The sequence below is a fragment of the Branchiostoma belcheri genome, unplaced genomic scaffold (genome assembly GCF_001625305.1).
Source record: "Branchiostoma belcheri isolate BF01 breed outbred unplaced genomic scaffold, Haploidv18h27 scaffold7, whole genome shotgun sequence".
Classification (NCBI taxonomy): Eukaryota; Metazoa; Chordata; class Leptocardii; order Amphioxiformes; family Branchiostomatidae; genus Branchiostoma; species Branchiostoma belcheri.
The window spans coordinates 363,763-373,342 of NW_017804353.1; the positions used below are offsets into that span (position 1 = coordinate 363,763).

At 40.6% G+C, this 9,580-nt stretch overlaps 1 protein-coding gene across 3 annotated transcripts in view; it reads left to right on the plus strand.

Annotated features, from left to right (window-relative positions):
- LOC109484703 (heparan sulfate 2-O-sulfotransferase 1-like) overlaps nucleotides 1-9,580 on the plus strand; it is a 96,265-nt gene that overhangs the window by 48,146 nt on the left and 38,539 nt on the right. The gene's annotated exons all lie outside the window — the stretch shown is intronic.

Below are 9,580 nucleotides of genomic sequence, written 5' to 3' on the forward strand. Positions count from 1 at the left end.
GTTCTCGCTTGCGTGTCTCTGTGGTGCCTACACATTTGTACTTATCACATTGCAAACATGCACAGATGTGTCACTACACTGTCGTTTCAAGTATAACCTCAAAAAGATCTCCAGAATCTAGATAAATACACCTCTTCACTTGCATGTCTCTGGTTGTTGACACTGTGACATTTTGTGGGGTGTTAGAGTTTATACTGTAGTGACACATCTGTGCATGTTTGCAGTGTGATAACTTTGTGTTGAGTTGCAATAAATCAGCGCAAAAAAACAAACCCCACAAAATGTCGAAGTGTCAACAACCACAGAGACATACAAGCAAAGCAAGGAATTCTAGGTTCTGAGATCTCCAGAACTCACTGTTCTCCCTTAAGCTTGCGTGTCCCTGTGGTGCCTACACATGATAAATGGCGTTAGGTACCTCTCATAAGCTCTCTTGACAGCAGGATACCCAAAACAAATTACAGGTACAAGTCACCGCACTTGTGGCAAGGAATCGGATCATCCATTTTCTTTATGTTTATTTTTTTATGAGTGAGTGAGTTTATACAGTCGTACATGCCTGTTATGTGATAGTGTGGCCACCATGAAATTTGTTGAAATGTTGTCCATTGGCCCAATCAGCAAATTTTTCTTCTCTTAAAACATTTTGAAATCTAGAATAAGTGTTCTTTATTACACATTTCTAGACCTATCCACTCCTTTTTGTTAGCAGTGGATACTACTTGAAATGTCTTACAATTTTCAAGATATATCCAGTTGTTTGAGTTACAATTTCCATGTATACATATATCTCATTACGTGGATGTCTAACCTACATCGATGTAGTCTTAGATTTAGTTTGCTAGAAAAAGTCGTACTTTCGTTCTCTTCATTCTCTTATAATGTATATCTCACTTCAGTCAGTAAGTTTAGATAAATTCAAAATCAAATTAAAAGTATCACACCTACCATACACATATCTTCCAAAGTATCAGTGGTCCATAGTGCCCCGACTTACTACTACATGTATCTACATTGAACTTTATCTGCCCAATGTTAATCCTGACTGACAGGTGAGTTTAATCTGTTCGATTTTTTTCCCGGCGGCCAAAAGGGTCGAGAGATGAAATCCAGACCGACATCGGAGGTTGTCGGGATTTGTCTAATTACACAGACGGATTGGACCAACTTTGATGAATAATACATCAAATAGATAGCGATTTCAGGAATCAGTGCCGGATTAGGGCAACTTGTGTCAATGGCGTACTGTAAAGTCATTTAAAGTTTGTGCAGACTTAATTTCCGGGTGGGCCTGAAGCCCTGAAGGGAGAGTGATGTTCATATATGGTTACCGGTTAGTGCTGTGTACCTAAACCCACGTAAATGTCCATATTCAAGTCAAGAGGTTTAGGTTACAAGTCTGGACCTAAACCCAGGGCATATCCAAAATACAGAAGGGACTTCTCAGTTAACATTTCCCAATGGAAAATGGGGCATTTTTACCGCAAAATTTTGTAGCAAGCACTGCACTACCAGGGTTAAGAAGTAAGCAAGGCACATCTGGGCAAGACGGTGGCCACATAATTTACGTAGGCTTACACTTATAAGGCTGCCAAAGGGCAGTTATACTGGATATACAGAATGATACAGAAACAGATACAGAAGCTGTTGCGTTTTGCCAAAGGGCAGTTACTACACAGATATAGAAACTTGTGTGTTACACCGAAGGGCAGTTACATGTATGCTGGCTATACAGATACAGAAACAGATACAGAAGCTGTTGCGTTATGCCAAAGGGCAGTTACTATATGATACAGATATAGAAACTTGTGTGTTACACCGAAGGGCAGTTATACTGGCTATACAGATACAGATACAGATACAGAAACAGAAGCTGTTGTGTTATGCCAAAGGGCAGTTACTGTACAGATAAATGTACAGATGTACATTGTATACAGATACAGATACTGATGATACTGATACAATATCATCCTTCATCCTTTGCTGCATCAATGTCATACATTATACTACATGTATGCAAAAAGGCAAACAGAATGTTGCCTAAAGCTGAGCACTCTGCCATAAATTACATGTATTAACATGTACATATGGAAAATGATAGTAAAATTACCTTCCATTAAAGACATTAAAAGCTAAATAGCTGCCTATAGGATAGCTAGTGCCTACATTGTATTGTCTTGCTGCAATCCCGTAAAGTTAAGGACGTATAGCTATTTCAAGGTCAACTTTAAGGTGTTTAGTTTCAATGTCAGTGTTGGAAAACTGATTGTACAATGTTTCATCACTCAGGTTTCAGATCAATAATTATTGGAGATAGAAAAGGTTGATCAGCGCAAAAAATTTATGTCTCTTGCACACACAAAAAAGGCTAGAGTCGGCAGTTTTTTCTAGGGTCGGTCGGGAAACAGGAAACAGAACATTTTTTTCCCTAGGCCTTACAATGATCACAGAGTTACTGAGTTACTGAGTCTCAAACGAGTGAGACAGAGAAATCTGAGATCGGATCAATTCCCTGAAACATCCCTGAATTTCCCGGAATTGCTGGAAGGCACACACAGCAATGCTTCCAAATATGGGCTTATGTTCCAAATATGGGCTTATGTCCTGCTCAGTAAATGTTTCAGGTAACGCTGAGTCAGGAAATTGGCTCAGCGACTGTCATTTATCACCGAAATGACCAAATCCCAGGGCTTGAAATTCGTTTTTGGGAATAGGTGCACAGGTGCACCTAACCTAAAAAATTGGGTGCACCAAAAAATTTTTGGTTTGCACCATATAAAATCTTACTGCTCCTCTTCTAAGATTGAATCTGAAATGGGAGCTAACTTCAAAATATTAAACAAGACTTGTCAGTACTTAGTACTGCAGCAAAGATTTTGTTATTTTTCTGATACTTAGGTGCCAAGCATATCCTGTATACTATTTACTATGTACAAAAATGCCTACAAAAATATTTGGGTGCACCAGTGCACCCGCAGAAAAAATTGGGTGCACAGCTCCAAATTTGGGTGCACCAGTATTTCCAGCCCCGCCAAATCCCCTTCTTCATGGTTAAAATGTTCTATATTCATCTTCACTGAATACCGTTAAAGTTCAAATGTGGCAACATTAAAGGGAAACCTTAACTTATTTATAAAAGTGGGCCGTTGGTGATCTTCAGAAATGTCACATTGTATTTTCACAAGTGAATACAAAGTGTTTCTGTTCATGAAAATCGTGGGGAAAATACAGTTGGACCTGGTGAGACTTATTTATAAAAGTGGGCCTTTGGTGATCTTCAGAAATGTCACATTGTATTTTCGCTAGCTGATACAAAGTGTTTCTGTTCATGAAAGTCGTGGGAAAATATAGTTGCACCTGTTGAGAGTATAATCCATGTGGACGTTTTGTAGAAGGTACTGGAAGTAATTGCAAACTTGGAACAAGCCATTTTGGCACTGATTCACGGAGGCCATTTTGTGTGGGGTAATGGAGAACGGTAGAAGATCCAAGATGCCATAACTAAATAAAACAATTTTAAAGGCCTGTTTCAAAAAATTTGGTTGAAAAATGGCAGACTTGAATCCATTTGATCGAGTGGCAGGAGGAGGAGGAGGAGAAACATAACAGAAAACAATATATTTCATCCATACCTATGGTATATATTATTATGAAACAAAACAAACACTGTCCGAAAACCATAAAGGCAAATGAATATTTTGATAATGCTAATGGCAGCAAAATGCTGTTTTCCCTTGTAAACACATTCCCATCATTCTCATCATTCGAGCTCCAAGTACAATGTAATTTGTTCGTAAGGTCCGATTTCTGACCCACCCCATCTGCAAAACCACCACCAAAACCACTATTTTGATGTCCATATATAATGGTAGCAAAAATGCTGTTTTCCATGTTAATGTTACGTGTGTCTATTCCTACATTCTTTTTCATTCAGTAACACCATCATTTCAGGTCCATCAGCAAGTATTTTGTTCTTAAGGTCTGATCCCCGACCCACCCCATCTGCAAAACCACCACCAAAACCACTATTTTGATGTCTATAATGGAACCAAAATGCTGTTCTCCCATGTACATGTGTAAACACATAAGTCATCATTCTAGGTCCATCAGCAAGACTAGTATTTTGTAATGTCCGATTTCTGACCCACCCCATCAGCAAAACCACCAGCAAAAAAATGGTGGTGCCCATAATGGTAGCAAAATGCTGTTTTTCCATGTAAACAGATCATCAACACATCATTCTAATGGTCAGCAAGACTAGTATTTTGTAACGTCTGATCTTTACCCACCCCAACTGTAAAACCACCGGTACCACCAAAACCACTATTTTGACATCCATAATGGTAGCAAAAATGCCGTTTTCCATCTGAATGCATCACCACCATCTAGGTCCATCAGCAAGCTTTAAGACTAGTATTTTGTAAGGTCCGATTTCTGACCCATCCCATCTGCAAAACCACTATTTTGACATCCATAATGGTTGCAAAAATGCTGTTTTCCATCTGAATGCTTCTCCGTCATCCCGGGTCCATCAGGCAGTAGTTTGTGGGGGCCTATCCATGACCCGTACCATCTCTACTGACCTAAATGATGCCTGGGTCAGAGCCTGTGTCCTCTGGTCAGTGAATATGTAGCAGGCAGAACTAATAGTATATGCTCTCCCCGCTCTTTTAATGTTCCCTTAGCCATTTTACCCGTGTTGCGGGGGATCGAACTTCTGAAGCCGGAGCATTTTCGGCCCGCCTTTAGATACACAAGCTGAGCAATAATGATGCTATCTCCGCCAAAATGTATTTCTGAGGCTCCCTACTGAATAGCAAACGTTGGCGGATCGATTGCGGCGGAGTCGTATTGTCTTTGACAGTTTGGCGGGACGTTGGTCTCTTGGGGAATGGGTTTGACCAGTGTCAGGATGGGTGTAGCGCATCCCTAGGCAGGGTGAGGATACGTTTCTGGGTCAGCGGGAGAATTATGGCGTGATTAAATGCTAATTACACGGCTCAACGAACACCTAAGGTGCCCTTCAGGAGAGGGATTGGAGTAGAAATGCCAGAGGGTAGGCTGGAACCTTACATGTCATCAGTGTGATGTCAGTCATACCATGATTCTTGCAACAGCTGAGTAACCGTATATTCGCCAATGTTTGCGGTATTTAAAGTTGTAGGCACTTGGGAAATCGAGAGTTTGCAGTATATTTTTCAGGTTAACTTTGAAGCAGAAATGCCGGAGGGTAGGCTGGAACCTTACATGTCATCAGTGTGATGTCAGACATACCATGATTCTAGCAACAGCTGACTTACTGTACATTCACCAATTTTGCGGTACCGTATTTATTCCAATAGCGTACGCACTTTTTAAACTTTTCATGTCGCAAGCAGGTGTTCCAGACCAAGGCCAAAGTCGGGGTGCGTACGTTAAAGGGGGTTCTGTCCCAAAAAAATCGGAAAGAGATCGGAGCCAGCAAGGGAGCCGGCCTCACAATGTGTCCAGAAGTACCCCGGTACTTGTTACGCACCACTCAACAAAGAATAGTTCATGTTATACTTCAAATAAGAGGTTAAAAACGTCCCTGTTCAAATAAAGACATATTTTATACCTTGAGTAAGTGTGATATGAGAAAATAAAATACGATGTAGCATGATTTATCTAGAAATATAATTTTTACAAGTATCGTAAGCTGACTCGGTGCACCATCCGCCATGTTACCGGTAAGTTAGCCGCTTTTCCCGATGAATAATACAGCTGAAATGCCAGCACATCCACAAATAATTTGATCAAATACTTAATTGCTGCTATCTAAATTGTTACAGGGTTCTCTTAAGCGGGAGTTCTTTATTGTTTTGATTGGTAAAATGCAGGGTAAAATACGCTAAAATCTAGCGTGGGTATAAAAAGAAAACCCACGCCGTGGTCCACACTTCCGGGTTAAGTGACGACAAAATCACGACGAAAACGCTAAAAATCCGCTTAGAAACATATATTTTCCCCATAGATTCTTGAAACTATGCATTTCTTCACTAGAATATCGATGTGTGGTTGTGGAAAATAGAATTTTAGCGCTTATATCGAACAAAGAAAAATTGTTTACACGCGCGTCGGCCAGCTCAAGTCTACCGCCAGCAGCGCCGGCGGCGGACGCAGCAACCAATCAGAGATGCGAAATGCCGACACGTGACGCGAGATTTGCATACAGTCTGGGCGCGCGGTAAACGAAATATTTTTGCGTCAATATTCAGCGCCGTGTTTCAAGAGATTAATACCGGGAAACAATATAGTATTACAGGAAATATTTTTTCACTGTAGCGATATGTAATGCAAACCTCTTCCGCGGCGCTGTGTGCCTGATGATCTTCCCCGGCATCTACGTTCTGCTGCGATCACTTACCTTTGGATGTTATCCTGCCTGTTCACATACTTACCGGAAGTGAAATTTGGTGGCGCAAACTGTCGTCTTGACGTTGGATTCTACCTAAAATACTGCACAGACACTTAAACAATCCTTTTAAGCAAGCACTAGCATAGGGATACGTCTATAAAGCTTATTGTTTATTTCAATTTCCTTTCGATCCACGGAAAATTCTGAATAAGGGGTGCGTACGTTAATGGGGTTTTTCATTTGAATCTTTCGGCTCCCAGTGCAAGGCCTGCGATCGGCCCCAGATCGGGGGTGCGTACGTTAATAGAGAGGCGTACGCTATTGGAATAAATACGGTACTTAAATTTGTTGGCACTTGGAAAATCGAGAGTTTGCAGTATTTTTCAGGTCAACTTTGAAGCAGAAATGGCAGAGGGAAGGCTGGAGTCCAAAAGATTTGCAAAAGTTAGGTGTAACAGGTAGTTTGGTGTACTAGTAATTTAGCCAGCTGCCACTGTGCCATATGCCTGCGAAGCTGTGTGTTACGCCAAAAGGCAGTTTTACCAGCTATACAGATACAAATACAGTTACAGTAGCACAATGCATATGTTCACAAAATGGTGACTTTGCAGAAAAGTCCACACACACAAGCGCATGTATAATTCTATGCTCAGTGTAGGCATGCTTGGCTATTCGGTCAAAATGAATATTCCCCCCAGGCTCGCACATCTTTACTCTACTTTCCACGAGGCTATTTTTCCAATAAAGCTTCGGTTCGACCATGGGTGTGCAGAGACCAATAAAATCAGGCTACCTTCCAGCGCATTTCCAATCGCTGAGTGATGGATCGCTCTTGTGCCATCAGCTATAACACCCTGGTAGTAAACCAGCACATTTCCAATCTATGAGGCCTAGGAAAAGAAAAGTTGTGTTTCCTGTTTTCCGACCGACCCTAGAAAAAACTGCCGACCCAAGCATTTTTTTTGGGGGGGGGGGACCAATAAAATCAGATAACCTTCCAGCCCATTTCCAATCCCTTAGTGTCATCAGCTAGGCCTAGGGAAAAAAATGTTGTGTTTCCTGTTTCCCAACCGAACCTAGAAAAAACTGCAGGCCCTAGCCTTTTTTTGGGTGGACCCCTGCGAGGGACATAAATGTTTCGAGCTGATCGACCATTTCTAGCTCCATGATCTGACACCTGAGTGATGAAACATTGTACAATTGGTTTTCCAACATTGACATTGAAAATATAAGTGTCCTCATACAAGTTTACTTTGTTAAACTGTATTGTGTAAGTTGGACCCTTATATGGATATCACTGAAGTCTAAAAGAAAAATAAGGATAATCCCTACCTACCGGCCCTAATTTTTTCAGGACTGAAACAGGAAACACAACATTCTTTTTCCTAGGCCTTATAGCACATTTCCAATCCTTGCTTGATTGATCTTTCTTGTGCCATCAACTCCAACACCCTGGTACTAAACCACACCCGAGGGTACAGACAAGTGCCAATTAAATCCTACAAAGTATCGACAACAAAACCTACAAACACTTCGTCTTCATTCCCATTCAATTTAGAAATAGCAAACTAAAGCAATCGCTTAAACATTCCGTATGTTTTATTGTGCAAATAAAAGGACTAAGCAATAAAAGTAATGTCTTTTGTTACCAAACACAAATGGTTAAAACAAACTAGTGGTGTTAGTAATAGAAATACTGAGTGTAATTGCAATTCTTCTTCTTCTTCTTCTTATTTTCCTCTAACAACCCCGTGAGGGGTATCGCTGAGGGGGGGGGGGGAGGTGCGTATTCTAGTAGAATTTAGATTAGTTACAAATTAAAGACTTGGTTATTATGAACAAGATAGCAGGAAAAAATTAGCCAACTCGTGTTTTTATGACATAACTACTATTAAAGCTGTATGGGTAAAATAGTACAGAATTGAGAATAAAGTAGACAGTGCACAAACAAGGATCTCAAAACATCTCAAAAGTATTTACAATTTTCCTTATTCTCAAGTGCTAAACTTGGATCCCAAGCAAACAGGAGCTAGAATAGGATTCTAGGTTAACTTACTACTTGTTACTTTGAACATCAGATTCTAACTCTAAACATTGTTTAAAGCTATCTAGTGATGATGCCCCTACTGTAATAATAACTCTTTGTAGCAATGATTTCCACTCTACAATGGTTCTAGGAAAAATGAGTTTTTGAACACCTCTATCAGCTGTACCTGTCCTCAACACAAGCAGTGGCCCAGTGCCAGCAACACGTATTCTACGTATGGCTGACAACTCCCCTGACCAAAATTAATAGCGGAGCATGTCAGATATACATGTAGTTAATAACTCTGGTAGTTGAAGGCAAGCCATGACTGTTGCTTTTTTGAGGTGATATTAGGTACTTGATAGTTGGCACATCCAACAGTTTAAGTCAGCGTACTGGCAAACAGCACATACAATTGTACCTGTCCTGATGCCCTACAAGCACCACGTACACCACGTATGCTTGACAACACCCCTGGCCTAACCTTTGAACATCTAACTCTAAATATTGTTTAAAGCTATCTAGTGAGGATGCCTCTACTGTGCTCTTTGACAGCGAGTTCGACTCTACGATAGTTCTAGGAAAAAATCAGTTGTACCTGTCCTAGTGAAACAAGCAGTGGCCTAGTGCCAGCACCACGTACCCCACGTATGCCACGACAACTCCCCTGACCAAAATTAATAGCGGAGCATTGTCAGAAGTAGTTAATAACTCCAGTACTTGAAGGCATGGCTGTTTCTTTTTCTTCTTTTAGGTGTATGAGATACTTGTTAGTTGGCACATCCACCAGTTTAATTCAGCGTACTGGCACAAGGCACAGTTGTACCTGTTCTGGTGCCCTGCCATCAACACATAGCTTTTTGAACATCTAACTCTAAACATTGTTTAAACCTATCTAATGACAATGCCCCTACTGTACTTGATAGCAGCGAGTTCCACTCTACAATAATTCTATGAAAAAATGACTTATTGATTGTTGGTTTATAACTCTGATATTTGAAGGCATGGCTATTTTTTTTCTTTTTTGAGGCCACACCAATTTAATTTGTTGGTTCTCGGAATCGCCGCTTCAAAAAATCGCAAAATGAAAAAAAAAAAAAATTAATTGTCATCTGCCGATTTTTTTGGGCCCGAACGTCCACCCGGTACGTTCTTATTTTGCACGGTACGTTTATTAA